Below are 15,208 nucleotides of genomic sequence, written 5' to 3' on the forward strand. Positions count from 1 at the left end.
CCTCCAGGCAATTCAATTCAATTCAAAGGAGCTTTATTGGCATGAGATAACATAAGTTTACATTGCCAAAGCAAGTGTCACAAATAAAATAAAAACAGTTGAAAATGGGGAACATATATTCACTGGGAGGGGGTACAGCATTGTGTAAACAGAGCTATGTCGCATTGTGACATTTCATACAGGGTATAAAGCTTTTGGAACAAATAACAGCATTATTTTTTCTCAAAATGCATTTAAAGGTAGCGGCTCTGTTTCATACTGTGCAGTAGGTCTAGATGCCAATCCATGGTTTATAGTCCTTAGGGTGGTTGTGTTTCTAGCCTCCTTTTGTCGCAACAGTTCACAAATCTTGCTGCTGTGTTTGAACGTTGTTGTATTTCTCCCAGTAGGTATGGGAGTTTTTCATCATTGGCCATGTTTTCAAACTCACTTCGGGTGTGTGTAATCTCCAGGCAGTCTGTGATCATGAGGGCCGTTTCATCGACACCTACGTGGGCTGGCCTGGGTCGGTGCATGACGCCAGAGTGCTCCGCTACAGCCCACTGTACCTGCGGCCACTCTACCCTCCTCCAGGGCACTTCATTTTGGCAGATGGGGGTTACCCCTGCCTCCAACACCCTCTCCCCCTCATCACTCCCTACAGGAGGCCAGTAGCTGGTGTGGCAGCCCAGCGGTTCAATTACCGGCAGGCCCGTGGCATTATCGAGCGTGCCTTTGGCAGGATGAAAACCAGGTGGCGGTCCATCTTCCTTGGAGCGTTGGAGGTGCACTACACCTTTGCACCTCTTGTCATCACTGAACAGTCTAGCATCACTATAGAGCAGGGATGGGCAACTTTGATGATGGCGAGGGCCACTATATTTCCACTTTAACTCCAGATGCCCACATTGCATATTGCTACGTCCTACTTTGTCATTCTAGTATCTCATACAAAGGAAGCAAAAATAGCAGATCTACAAGCTCAAAACGCATCGTGCTGCAATGCGTTTTGAGCTTGTAGATCGGCTATTTTTGCTTCTTTTGAATTGGAATCCTGAATATTTTTTTTGTGATTTTTTTTTATTGGAATCCTGAAATGTAAAATTTGTATTTAATTTCAACTCTCAAAACTCTCATTTAGTTACATAGTTATGTTAACTTTATGAACCTAAATATAAATACATTGGACATAAAAAAATAGATTTTAATACAACTATACTAGTCATTAAGCTACTAATACAGACTGACAGAATTAAAGCAGGTCATGTTTGGAATTGTAACAGCTTTGAAATCAATAATATATCAGTATTCTGGTATTAACCTGCGGGCCATATTAAGTGAAGGACAAGGTGGGGGCCGCATGTGGCCGCCAGTTGCCCATGTATGCTATAGAGAGTATGCGTGTGACAGCATCATCATACCCGGATGTCATGCTGGAATGCCTACTGAGTGGCAAACACTACTTTCTGGCCTTGACAGCCCATACATCCAAACAGAAAAGTCCTATCTGATTGCTTTAAATGATGTTAAATTCACTTTGCCACTCAATTTGCCATTCACTTTATGCATGCGCATACCCTCTATTCTGAGACAAATGTTTATTGGCAATGTTTTTTTTTTTTTTCTTCTCTTTTTTTCAGTAAGTATAATTTATCTCCCCCTCATATAATTACAGGTCATAACAGCATGCACAGTCCTCCACAACATCTGCGTGGATGCAGGTGAAATTGTCGACCCAGATGAGGAACTGCAGGAGCAAGAGGAGGATGAAGGGGAAAGGGTGCTTGAGGGAGTCAGTGGTGATTTGTGACTGCAGAGGTGACTGCAGAGGTGTCTGGCCTGGCGGTGGGTCTTCCAACACAGCTTCAGCTCGGGGTCTGTACTTTTTAGGTTGAATTTCAGCTTCTGCAATACTTCTAATAACCTGGAAACGGATCCTTTTTTCTTTTCACATTAACAGCAAGTACATCATTATGACATGGGGTCATATGATTAGGGTTACCAACCGTCCCGTAAAATACGGGATCGTCCCTTTTTTGGAAACTAAAAGACGTGTCCCGTATTGAACTGAAACGGGACGCTCTTTGTCCCGTATTTTAAGGTTGGGGGATAAATATGAATGACGGGATGATTTAATTGAGAAATGACAGCGATTCTGCCTGTCAGAGAGCTTCCACTTCCACTCTGCTCTCTCTCCTCTGAGACAAGTGCTGCATCCCATTGCTGTGAGAGGCGCTGCGCTGTTTGTAAGCAGCTGATTGGCTTATTAACATTCGGCTCTGAGTGTTGCTAAGACACAGTCTCCGCCCCCTACACACTCCCTTCCCAAGCATGGGCTGTAGGTTCACTCCACACAAGTTGCCTGCGAGAGACGAAACGAGTGCGTGCGAGCGACCATACGACAGTGCTCGGCTCAGAACATTGTTTAATGTCTTAAAAAAACGTGTGACAGAAGATTGTGTACAAACATATTAGACATGAATCCATGATAGGTGATAGGCTAAACAAAAAGGTGAAAAAGCAGGCAAGCAACAGAAAATAAGCCATGGATATTGGTATTCCTGGGAACACTACAGTAATCTTGTCTGCCAACTAAAGCGACCCCAGACAGGCTGGTATGTGAAATAACATAAGCATGCGTTGATTTTGTTTTTAAAACCTAATGGTTATTGTTGTATGCCAATATGATTAAACTAGTGTTGGGTAACCAGAGAGTGGGCACATAAGGACCAGGTAGACCTAGGCGATATGTTTTGGAAAATTGAGAGACACCCGAATTAATATTGTGAAAGGAAAAATATGATTTAATAGAGGAAAATACACATTTTAGCCAACTTTATAACTGAAAATATCCGATTTTTCGGCCCAAAGACACCCGAATTAATATTGTGAAAGGAAAAATATGATTTAATATAGGAAAATGCCCGTTTTAGCCAACTTTATAACCGAAAATATGCGATTTTTCGGCGCCGCCTTCGGCGGCGCATGTTTCCTTAGAAAGTGTCCCGTATTTGAAACTCTGGGAGTTGGCAACCCTACATATGATGAGGCTGCAATGCCCAATCTGAAAGGTAAGCTAGTAAAACAACCTGTCATAATAACTTTGCTTAAACACATTAAGCATCCCCCTTTGTTTTTACTTCTCACTCGGTTTTTCTGATTCTAGATTACTGGCTGAAAGCCATAACTAATACACGTAATGATTCTCTCAATGAATTTTACCTTTTACTGACAATTTCTCGTTTTGGATGCTCATTTATGTTTTCTTGTTAAGCTTGGGTTACAGAGCCCGACCCAATTAAGGCAGCACAGCTGTTTACTTCTTCAAAATGGGAGGAGCATAAAAGGGAGGAGGACCTTCTTTTCAAATTGGACATGCAGGAATCAGCAGTGACGAGGAGCAGAGCCATAATACGATTTCATAAGAATCCAAGAGTTGAATGGGCTCGTCCACTGGTCGTTATCTTAAGAGGTAAAGGTCTCAGTTACTCCTCAACGTATGGAATTGTGTCTTACGACAAACTCTTCTGTTTTTACATGTCTATACGTATATTTTTCCAGGTGATCCGGCCATTGGTGAGGGGGTCAGCCGACACGTGTTGGGAACCATAATGGTGCAACTGCAAAACGGATTTCTGCTTGATGAAGACAGTGGTAAGTATTCCCAGCAGCCCTGGGGGGTCCTGGGCACCAAGTCTTGCTCAAGTGTGCTTGAAGCTTGCCCATTTGATGGGACCCCTTCATCTGTGAAGCAACAGATATAATAATTTGGGTTTTAACTAGCTATAAGAAAATGCTGAATATGCTATGATATTGTGCATGCCCCTACTGCTCTGTTAAGTCAAATCTTTCTTCTCAGACACGAGGACACTGCTGTTTGAAGGTGAGCAAGACCACCTTCTTCCCTGCACCGCTCCGGAATTGGTACAAAGTGACTTCTTTGTCGTGGCTGGCCGTTTACTGGGCCATTGTTTTCTTAACGATGGACCCCGCCTGTACGGTTTAAGCAAGTAAAGGCCATTGTCCACGTGCTGTTCGGGGGGCCTGATGAGACTGCAACAATAACCCCAGAAGATTGTGTGGACCAAGAGGTCAGAGAAGTTTTAGCTTTGGTTTGTGTATATATGTTCTATTTCTCAATCATGATGAATATGTAAGTCTCATAGTTTATAAATGTTCATCAATACTAGAGATGTTACCGATCAATCGGCAATGGATCGGATCGGGCCGATCAAAGCGTGATCGGTGATAATCGGTGGTTTAGATCAAAAGGTAAATTCACCGATCCGATCCGATCGGTGCATCCGATCAAAGCCGTATTATACAGTGCTATTCAAGGTATTGTTATGGTCTGAGCGCACTCCGGATCCGAAGGTGGCCGTATAACTCTGCATACCATCCGCCTTAAAACACTTTAAAAGTGTTTGTTATGGGCGCATCCTGCAGTCTGCACACACACACGCTTCAACATGTCGGCGGTGTGGACTTTTTTAAAAGTGTGTGAGACAGATGTGAAATGGGCCATCTGCAATGTATGCAAGGAGAAGGTAAACCGTGGGGGAAACAAAGCAAGTACTTTCAACACAACAAATTTAATCCGGCACTTGAAGAAGGATCACGTCGTGGAGCATGGCGAGTTCCTCAGGCTGACCGCAGTCGAGAAAAAAAGGCAGAGAAAACAACGCCGTCACAATATATAAATGAATTCATGAGTGAATGAATGAATTAAAGTTAAAACATTAACATTTAGAAAATATAATAAAATATAAATAACTTGATCGGATCGGTGATTAATCGGTATCGGGTGATCAAACTTTTGTGATTGGTGCTCGGTGATCGGTTCCAAAAAACCTGATCGGACCATCCCTATTCAATACCAGTGGTATATAAATGAAAAGATCTTTATACATAATATTGCCAGTCATATTAATACAAACAAAAGACATATTTGGTTCATGTAATAGGTGGACTTAAAGGTATGGTACGCAAATCTGTTGGTTAAAACAAAGTTTGTTTCTGCTCGTGTGAGTCATCACTTCCGCTTGTTGACCTGAAAGAATTCTGTGTACAGTAAAAGTATCTTAAGTACTCTATAGCAGTGTTTCTCAAATGGGGTACGTGGAGGTACTGCAGGGGGTACTCAAGATAATGCCCCCCAAAAAGAAAAATAGAAGTATAAATCATGATACTATTATTCATAGTTAAATAATTAAAGACAATTGAATTAGAAGGAGAAACATCATTTACATTTAATGATGACACTTAGAGAAGCTTGTTGTGACGCTGATAGTTGCCAACCCAAATGACATGGTACCAGGCACCTGGGATGTGTTTGAATGTTGTTTGAATGTAAGTTATTGACATGAAAACTGGACTGAAATGTTATGGCCACAGTGTTGAAACTATAACTCCTTTTTTTTTTTTTTTTTTTATGTTATATTTCTTAAAAGGATCATCATATATATATAGCTATGGTTTTAATTGCAGTTGGGAAAATGTTGTTGTCGGGTTAAGGGTGTACTTGGATTCAAAAATCAGCAAAAGGGGGTACTCAAGGCAAAAAAGATTGAGAACCACTGCTCTATAGAAATGGTTGGCATCGAATATACAGCTATTATCACTTGAAATAACTCTGCGTCTTGTGAGATTGTAGATCTGCCATTAAAACTTGAATGTATTACTTGTGTGGTCTTTCACACTAATCTAAATTTTGTGAATGCCATTCATCAGCTCGAAGGGTCAGATGTCCTGAATGAGATACAACGGGCGTTTGTGAACACGTTCTGTTTTCCCTGGTCGCTGCCTGCCGTCACCGTCGAGAACAGGTGGTGGTTGAGGGACCAGTTGCTCATTCATGCTGTAAGTATAATTTGCTTAAATGCTACATGAAGTCTAAATGAGAAATTAACTGCCAGTTCCAAAATTGCACAATTTCACACTACACCCAGATTAAATGTGTCTAGTATTTCCACGATAACTAAATCTGTAAAGGGTTATTTGAGTCAATTGCCTCATAATAGGAATACCTTTTGTTTAGATGTGTTTTGGTAACATTGTCTAATATCTACATTACCATTATTGACAGTGGTGCTTGTAGAACACGCTGAAAAATATGTTCCTGAAATATCGTGTTTGGTTCAAGGTTCTTGAAAGGACCTGCAGATAGGTGAAACAACTGAAGAGGGGCCTAGCTGACACCGGGGTGTGGGAGTTCTTTAGCTCCAGGCCAGACGCTGTGTCCATATTCTTCCCCAGGGCCTCTGAGACAGAGCTAAGGCCAGAGGTAAAAACTTAAGCTAACATATGTATGAAAAAAAAAATGTATGCATTTTCAAATAATTATTATTATCATAATCATGTTCGAACAGTAACGACAAAGATCAAATTGAGCAGTCCTTTAATTTAGTCTACAGACCAGGTAACAATTGTCTCCATCCTTCTGGTGGATGAAGAAACAACTACAGAATATATGTTTGATTGTAGATTGAGATTTTAGCCAGGCATTTCAGAAAATGGGATATACTTTTATGAGCCAGCAAGAAAAACAAAAGAATCAAATCAAAGTCCCCATGGTCACCTCAGACACTGGCATTATCATTTCCTAAATACCCTGTTTAAATGTTGACAATTTGGCAAATCCACATCATGTACAAGCCAATTACTTTTTTGACATGCATTTTTACACTTTAATGTCTGTAAAGCATCAACTATTAGGCTTCCATGGTTCTCCGGCAGCTGAAGAAGTTCAGTGTCAGCCCCAGCATCCTCAGGTCCTTCTATAACAGCACAGTTGAAAGCATCCTGCTGTACTGTTGCACTGCCTGGTACAGGAGTTGCACCGTCCACGACAAGGGGCCTTACTGAGGGTGGTGAAAACAGCCCAGCGCATCATTGGAGGCGAACTCCCATCCCTCCAAGGACTGTTCGACTAAAGATGTGCAGCCAGGGTAAAAGGCATCATACAAGACAGTTACCACCCCAGCAATAAACTGTTTCAGGCCTGCAGAAACCCCCGGCATGGGAAACAATACATAAGCATCCCAAGCACGACCGACAGGATGTCCAACAGTTCTTTTCCCCACGGTTTTGAGAATGCTTAATAAACAGTAGTGTAGGACTGCTGGTCACATTGGACTTGAGTAGTGTATATTTATTTATTATTGTATCTTTTATTCTTTTATGGTTGTTAGGCTTAATTAAGTTTCGGGAGGTTTTGCACTGTTTTCACTTTTAACTACTGGTGTTGTTTTAAGCTGCACCACAATGTTTTTCACCCACTGTTTTACCTGTAATTCATGTGATGTGACTATTCTATTCTATTCTCAGACTAAAATGACTAAACCAAGGTTGTTGTTTTTTTTAGATGATCTTGGAGAAGATCACATGGCCAAGAGACCAGGACGTCCTCGATGATGGTGTATGCAGCCTCCTCCGCCAATTCATTGAGAACAGTAAGGCTATTTCCCCCAGATTATTCCATACAGGTTCCTTATTGATATGGGTATTTTAGTGGAGGGATCAGCCCTTTATGGGATCAGCAGGGGACCCCCACTACATATTGGCCCTCATTTATCAACGTGGTGCAGATCAAAATTTGGGTGTACACCGAAATTTAGGGTAGTCTCGACATTTATCATTTCAACTTGACTTTGACGTTGGCGTAGGGTAGGATCAAATCTCACGTCAAGTCCAGAGGTGGTGTAGGATTCATCTTACACCACTTTGTTCCATCGTAGGCAGCAAAGCAGCATTGTATGCGCATCTGACAGGCATCTAAACGTATTAACTAAAAAATATATATAGCTAGCAAAGAAATCCATAATAAAAATAAAAATAAATAAAAAAAGAAATGCGTATATTTCCTAAACGCATAAAAAATAGGTAAACGATATCCAAATCTTTTACAACAGGTGACATAATTATAAGCGATCACCCGACCAATTAAAAACCGTTATGTACATTTTGGCACCTATTTAAACGAGCTTTGACAGTCATCAGATGGCAACAATGGCAGACCTGGCTCTTCTAGAAGAGGTCATAGCAGCCCGGTGGCCAGGGGGTTCCCGCGACTCCTACATATTCCACAACAGTGGTGTGGGAATTGAACTGCAGGCGGGCGCTTTACGCAGCAGGAGTCATCTAATAGGTGAGTAGATTTGGCTATAGGCTGTGTAGCCTGTGTTCAAAATGAAAAACATTAATTTAGATGTATTCCAAATACTAACATTTCAGTGGGACATGTGTTCTAGGTGACAAAGGTTATGCCATGGCAGAGTACCTCATTACTCCACTGCAGGAACCCCAAACTGCCCAGGAGCGCAGGTTCAATGATGCGCACATTGAAACACGCGCTACTGTGGAGCGCTGCATTGGACATTTAAAAGGTGCGATGCGTGTGTGATCACATCCATTTCTTTTCAGTAAGCATTTATTTGGTTATCAGATATTTAAGTCTAATCCACATCTGCTTGTGTCACAAAGGCAGGTGGCTTTCCCTGAGCCACACTGGTGGCACAGTGTTGTACAAGCCAGAGAAGGCTTGCAACATGATACTGGCCTGTGCTGTTCTCCATAACATTGCGGTGGCCCACGGAGTGCCCCTGGAAGGCCCCATTTTGATGGACGAGCCCATGCCCATCGAACCAATGCTACCACTACCAGTGAATAATTACCAGAGGGCCGCACAGAGGAGGGCGGAAATCATTCGTCGTTTTTAAAAATGTATGTAACCCCATTCTGACCGTTTGGCCTGATAAGCTATACCCAAATACTATTTATAATGCAGAAATAATAATTATCATTACAAAAATGCATACCTCAAAGTGCTCCAGGGTTTACAAACATTAGCATAAAACAGCAAAGGCAACGAAACAACTATAAACATGGAATAAATCAGACACTTTACACAGCGTTTTACTGACCAACATTTATTTATTCCGCATTCGGCCGGGTCTGCAGTACGCTGCATATTCTCTCCACACCCTGCGAGATGCACTCTGTTAAATTAATTAAAGACTGATTAATTTGACCCAAGGCTTCGATTATGTTCTGTTGGCCCTCCAGGACTGCAGCTTGTGACCACCTGGGCTCTTTCTGCAGCAGAGGAAGGGCGCGCTCTCTCACCGCGCACCTCTCCTCTGCCTGCCGCATCACCACCACTGCAAGCTGGGATGTCGGGTACCGAGGAAGGGAGCGCGCTCTCACCGCGCACCTCTCCACGGCCTCCCGCACGGGCCGCACCACCGCCAGCTGGGACATCGCTGCTGCTGGGGACCGAGGAACCACTGCCACCAGCTCCTTCCTCCTCTGAAACAACGGCTTCCCCCGTTGTGCCACTGCACGAAAGCTCTGAAATTACAAATTGTATAAAGAATAAAAAATACTGTAAATGTGTGAACGATGTACTCATTTAAATGTAAGGCAATAGGCTACTGATATCATATGCATGATCTTACCATCAAAAACAGCGGTGTCGCCTCCTGGCACATCCAACCCTTCTATTGATTCTTTGCCTATCAGGCTGGCCACCCTCTCCTCCACCTCGGTCAGCTCCAAATCTGGATTAGTCTGGTCATAGGATCACAATGGAAATAAGTTTCCCATCTGTATTGCATTTAATCAACTTGTTGCTTTGCGGGCTACAATGTCACATAACTAACTTACCTGACCACCACCGGTTAACAGTGCGCTCTGTCGATGAGCGCTGATGCGCTTCTTCACTGCCATTTTAATGTCAGACCACTTCTTCTTAACCTATAAATGAATGTAAATATACATAAAAAAAAGAGAAGTAGGCCTACGCTGTGGCATATTGTTCAAATATATATTAGGCTATAGGCTAAATCTAGAGTGAAATGGTAAATCAAACAAATCTAGGCTATATTATGCTATATTAAATCCATATTGAAATGGTAAATCAAACCTCTGCTGTAGTCCTGACGTCTCGTGAAACGCTGTTCACTTCCCTCGTTATCTTGGTCCAAATCTTGTTTTTTTGAAAAGCGCTAATCCCACTGCTTTTGTTCCCAAACAATACTCGTCTATGTTTGGCAACCTCGGAGGTGAGGACATCAACCTCCTCCTCGGCATAGTTTATTTTTTTTGCCGTCTTCTGGCCACTCATTGTCGCAAAATCTGGGGGAGAGGCTTCTGAAACTCTAATATTTAAGGGCGTGCCAGATTGATTTCAGCCGCCGCATTTATCAACGCTGCGATCACATTTACACCAGGTGTGTCTGTTTAGGAAGCATTGATAAATGCCGTGCACACGTTGCCCTACGCAAAATTTGGTGAAAAAAATAGACCATTTTTTACACTCCATTGATAAATGAGGGCCATTGTGTTGCAGATTGAACTATTTCATCCCTTCATAGACGTGGTTGACAACACATTTAGCTGTGTGGTCAGGTTTTGGTTTATTTGTTCTCACAATCTTTTCTATGAATATGTTCCATGTGTATTTTCAGACATTTAACCTTGTCAACCTTTAATACTTGGACTTGACCTTTGACTCTGTTTAACACTCTGCATCAAACCTTTTTAGCTGAAAATGAGCCTATTTTTGGTTAAATATGCCCTCAGAATAATGGATGCTATAGGGTTCTAGTTGTTAACGTGAATATAAGATCCACCTGTAAAAACCTCTTCGCAACATAATGTCGGGGAGAATAATTGCAAAATTGCCCTCATGTTTTCCCTTTTATGGAGGTGAATCAATTTGAATGTACCATACAATTCTGATTTACTCAATTAAAAACAAATTCATTCAGATGTTGTCATCTTATAATAAATGATAACAAGAATATTCACAATTTTGATTGAAAAAATAGTTCATACTATTATGCTAAAGGTAATATTAAACTATGGCATAAATATCAGGTGCTGGGAGTGAAAATTATCAATATAATGTAGGTGTGCCTTTGAGGTAAAATTATTTATAGGGGTGCCTTGAGCCAATAAAAGTTTGGGAACCCCTGCCCTAGGGGTCACAGACCCCTATTTATTGGATTACACGTGTGTGTGTGTGTGTGTGTGTGTGTGTGTGTGTGTGTGTGTGTGTGTGTGTGTGTGTGTGTGTGTGTGTGTGTGTGTGTGTGTGTGTGTGTGTGTGTGTGTGTGCGCGCGCGCCCCATCACTTAAACAGCTATTATGTGCTCTATCTCTAGGTCCTTCAGAGGTGCTAAAGAGACTCCTGACCTTCTGGACTGGGTGGGACGTCATCCCTCAATACCAATAATAATTGGAGGTAGAACTTATGGAAAACGAACTGCCACAGTCCTCTACCTGTTTTTGCAAACTAGAATTGCCAAAAATTGGCTGCTGGCCAGCATATCATCCTCTGAATGGGGATTTGGCCAGTACTGATGTAAATTGGTTGGTTTGTCAGTGGTTGTACCAAGCATTGCTGCCATCTTGAGTTTTTGTTTTGCTTTTTCAAAGAATACCTCATTGCACTAAAATATATCTGGAGACGACTGGATATTATACGAAACCAGTTTGGAGGTCTTTTGTTCCTACCAGCACATTGTGTCTCCATGCGGCGCACATCTGTACCCTTATACTAGGGTGTACTCGGGTTTGGCAGTGAATGTTGTTTTGTTTAATAATACCTCATTGCACTGTCTACGGATATGTGTTGACATGTTAAGTCGTATTTGAATTTCACTTCCATTAACCCATTTAGGTTGTTGCTACAGTATGTACAGTATAGTATGGTCTCCCCCTGATGTTTTTTTTCTTTTTTTTTTTTTTTGCCTCAGTCCTAAATGGGTTAAGATGTACATGTTTTGTATTTTTCCACTCGGTGGTTGTTGTACAGTGCTATGCCGTATGCCATGAAGATATATATTTTTAAAGCGTGTGCCCTTGAGAACCTTTCAAAGTATCGTGTCTGATAGGCATTATGCACTGGCGTATGCGCTGGCCACACGAATAGCCGCGGGGAAAAAAAGTCTAGAACACACCACTGTGGTTGTACCATTACTGCTATCTTGAGTTTTATTGTTCTGTTTGTTCAAAGATACCTCATTGCACTGTTTGCCATTGCGGCCTGCCTTGTTGTTTTTTTGTTTTTTTTTTGTTAAAAGTTTGTGGTGGCCATAGGTTTTCAAAGAGTGCAAGGCATAACTGGCATTATTGCTTTCCTGTCACACTTTGTGTCACGCTTTATATAATCGGTCTGCTCAGTGATTTCACACATTGAACAAATCCGCCAGCTCGGTATATCGGCACAAAAGGGTGCATGCCATTATCTGGGCATATGCTCATCTCCATTTTGGGCATAAAAGGGATGGACTGTCGTACAGATCTCCATATGAGTCATAGCTCAATGTCTATAGTTGCCTGTTTTGACGTCACAATCTGACATCACAATGACATGACTCGACACCTCATGTCAGATCTTCCATTGTGAATCTTCATGAGTTTATATGCCTCACCCCCCCCCCCCCCCCCCCCCCTTTATATATCAATTTCACCATGTTTGCATTAAAAAAAAATATACAAGAATCCCAGTCTGAGGGAGTGGGAGTGTGAGTAAAGTTGTATTTTGTTATTATGCTTTAATACTTGGTTGTTATTTTTATTATTATGATGTAATATGTTTTATTCGTTTTGGACTCTTGGAAGCTGATTAAAAGAGAGAGATCCAAATAAAATAATAATACATTTTATCTATCGCAAGACTGTGCTTCTCCCTCGAGATCTCGTGACATCCGGTCAGAGTTGGCATATTGGGTTAACCTCTAAGGGCATAGTGATATACTATCCTACTAAGAGTGTTCTAAAGTGACAATCCCTCCCATGCCTCCCTGTTTTTTTCCATGGCCCTGTGTAGATCTTGGAGTACAGCAGGAACTAAAAAAAAAACAAGCCAGGGACAACTGCAGTGTGGTACTCAGTTCAAAGATATTGTGAACATAAGTATCCAGATTCAGTGTTTATCTATACATGGCTATCTATACTATGGCTCAACAGATCCTGAATCAGAATGTACAGGATCAGCTGTGTACATACCTGTAAGCAAAGTAAACATTAAGAAGAGACTAACTAGTCATGTTAGTCATTTTTGGGGTATAGGAAGAGGGAAAGAAAAGACTGGATTGCGGACGACACCTAAGCCATAGAGGGACCTCAAAGCAAAGTGCAACAGGGAATCTGATAGGGAAAAGAAAGAACAGTGTAGACAAGAATACCAACAAAAAAGCAGGATAGTGAAAAATAAGACGAGAAGGGACAAGAGACAATTTGTTGGCGATCTTGCATGCCGAGGCAGAAGTAGCAGCTGGACAGCGGAACATGAAAGACCTTTACAGGATCACAAGACAACTGGCGGGGAAGAACAGGACTATTAGTCGACCAGTGAAAAACAAAGAGGGAAAACTCCTGACCCTGGAAACCCAACAGCTAGAACGCTGGAGGGAGCATTTCCAAGAACTCCTGAACAGACCTGCTACGGACCACCTTAAATGCTTGTATTTATCAATGAGAGGTTAACCTTCTATTGATTGTCTTTAATTTACCTGCTTTGACACTTTCACAGCCGAGAGTCAGACCACCTGCAAGCAAGCCTGCACTGGCCCTGTCCAGGCCCACTTAGGGCTGGCCAAACGGCCCCCTGTAGGCGGCCCACACTGGGCCCCAGAGGGTTTGAACATCGGCAAAGTGTTGGCCCCAAAGTGCTGGGCCTGCGTGGGCAGCCCTTACTTAGCCCTCACATTGTGAGGGCTAAGTAAGGGCTGCCCTCACAAGCCTACACTGGGCCGGCATAGGCCCACTTGGGGCCCTGAATAGGCAGCCCTCACTTGGCCCTCAGGAAGCCCTATTTACTGCCCTAACTAGGCCCTCACTATGCCCACAATGGTTTTGTAGTCTATTTCCTCTATTGCATCAATAATTATGTTTAAACCATTTCAACTACTGTAACTTAAATTCACTTTAGGAAAAAAAAATAACTATTATTCTATTCATCTAAAATGTATAAAAAGTAAATAACACCAGTCAAAGGGATTAAAATCAATGTATTTATTAAATGCAAAACAAATATAAAACAACACAACATATACATTCAGTAGAACAACATTGGGGTTTCCAATTTTCAATACTTTTACTTCGCTATCTTAAAAGGCAGACATTATACTTTTATTCCACTACAATCATTTTAAAAATTGAGTTACTACCGGTAGTTACTTTTTAGATTTTGATTATTATTAAAAACATACATTGACCACCACAGCCCTATATACATTCCGGCCATTTGAAAAAAAAGAGCTCTACAAGCCTGTGATGTGACGCATAGTGAGCTAATAGATCTGCAATTTATTTTCAAGATCTTACATTTGAAAACTTGTGAAATGGGACATCCAGCATAATGAGTACTTTCTACTTCTGGTACTTTAAGTAAATGTTGATACCTATACTTTTGTACTTTTACTTTGTTTGTTTTAGAGTATTCAGGGATTAGGATAACATGATTTACATTCATCATCTCTTAATTAAATCCCTTATAACTACTCCTTATACCCCTACCTCAGCACTACCATGCAACTGTGGGTAATAAAAAAAAACAAAAAAAAGAGAAAATACAATGTCAGGAACTGAATAGCACAGTCTAACTTTGCAGCTTATTGTCAAGTGTTGATCTGGGTGGGGTGGATTGTGATTAAGGTCAACCAATAAACTGGAACGAAGGACCCAGAATATTAAGATTGTGTGATTGATTTCAAAACAACAAAAGCACACACATTTTTAACAAATCGTTTTTTTTTTAACAAACTATAAACAACAACAAAACAACCAACCTCCAGTCAGCCGTCAACGGCGAGTCCCCTATACCACCAGCCCACCTTGTGACCTGAGCCATGAGTACATTTTCCAGGATGTTTCTTCTCGTACTGCTCACAACCATTACCCAGGCTTGTCCTTTCTCATGGCTGAATTCATCTGGAAATATATAAAACATAATTATTATATTATCTGCATTTGAATTATTATATTATCTGCATTTGTGTGTGTGTGTGTGTGTGTGTGTGTGTGTGTGTGTGTGTGTGTGTGTGGGTGTGTGTGCGTGCGTGCGTGCGTGCGTGCGTGCGTGCGGGTGTGTGTGTGCGTGCGTGCGTGCGTGCGTGCGTGCGTGCGTGCGTGTGAGAGTGTGAGACACACACATAGTGCTAACATGTTTATACTTCATTCCCATTGAAAAGCTTTGACAGAATCCACAGGTAGAATTAAA

The 15,208-nt window shown here is 41.6% G+C and overlaps 2 long non-coding RNA genes across 2 annotated transcripts; both read left to right on the top strand.

Annotated features, from left to right (window-relative positions):
* The first annotated feature begins 3,275 nt into the window (after nt 1–3,275).
* LOC308284612 lies at nt 3,276–6,258 on the top strand. Its single transcript, XR_013962032.1, has 5 exons — nt 3,276–3,451; nt 3,541–3,633; nt 3,839–4,070; nt 5,710–5,838; nt 6,122–6,258. It is a non-coding gene; the product is annotated as an uncharacterized lncRNA (long non-coding RNA).
* Nucleotides 6,259–6,721: 463 nt separating this feature from the next.
* On the top strand, nt 6,722–8,564 carry LOC308284613. The gene is made up of 5 exons (XR_013962033.1): nt 6,722–6,926; nt 7,343–7,430; nt 7,971–8,125; nt 8,229–8,363; nt 8,461–8,564. It is a non-coding gene; the product is annotated as an uncharacterized lncRNA (long non-coding RNA).
* The last annotated feature ends 6,644 nt before the right edge of the window (nt 8,565–15,208 follow it).

The sequence above is a fragment of the Nannobrachium achirus genome, assembly GCF_963921795.1.
Source record: "Nannobrachium achirus genome assembly, chromosome: 5".
NCBI classification, from domain to species: Eukaryota; Metazoa; Chordata; class Actinopteri; order Myctophiformes; family Myctophidae; genus Nannobrachium; species Nannobrachium achirus.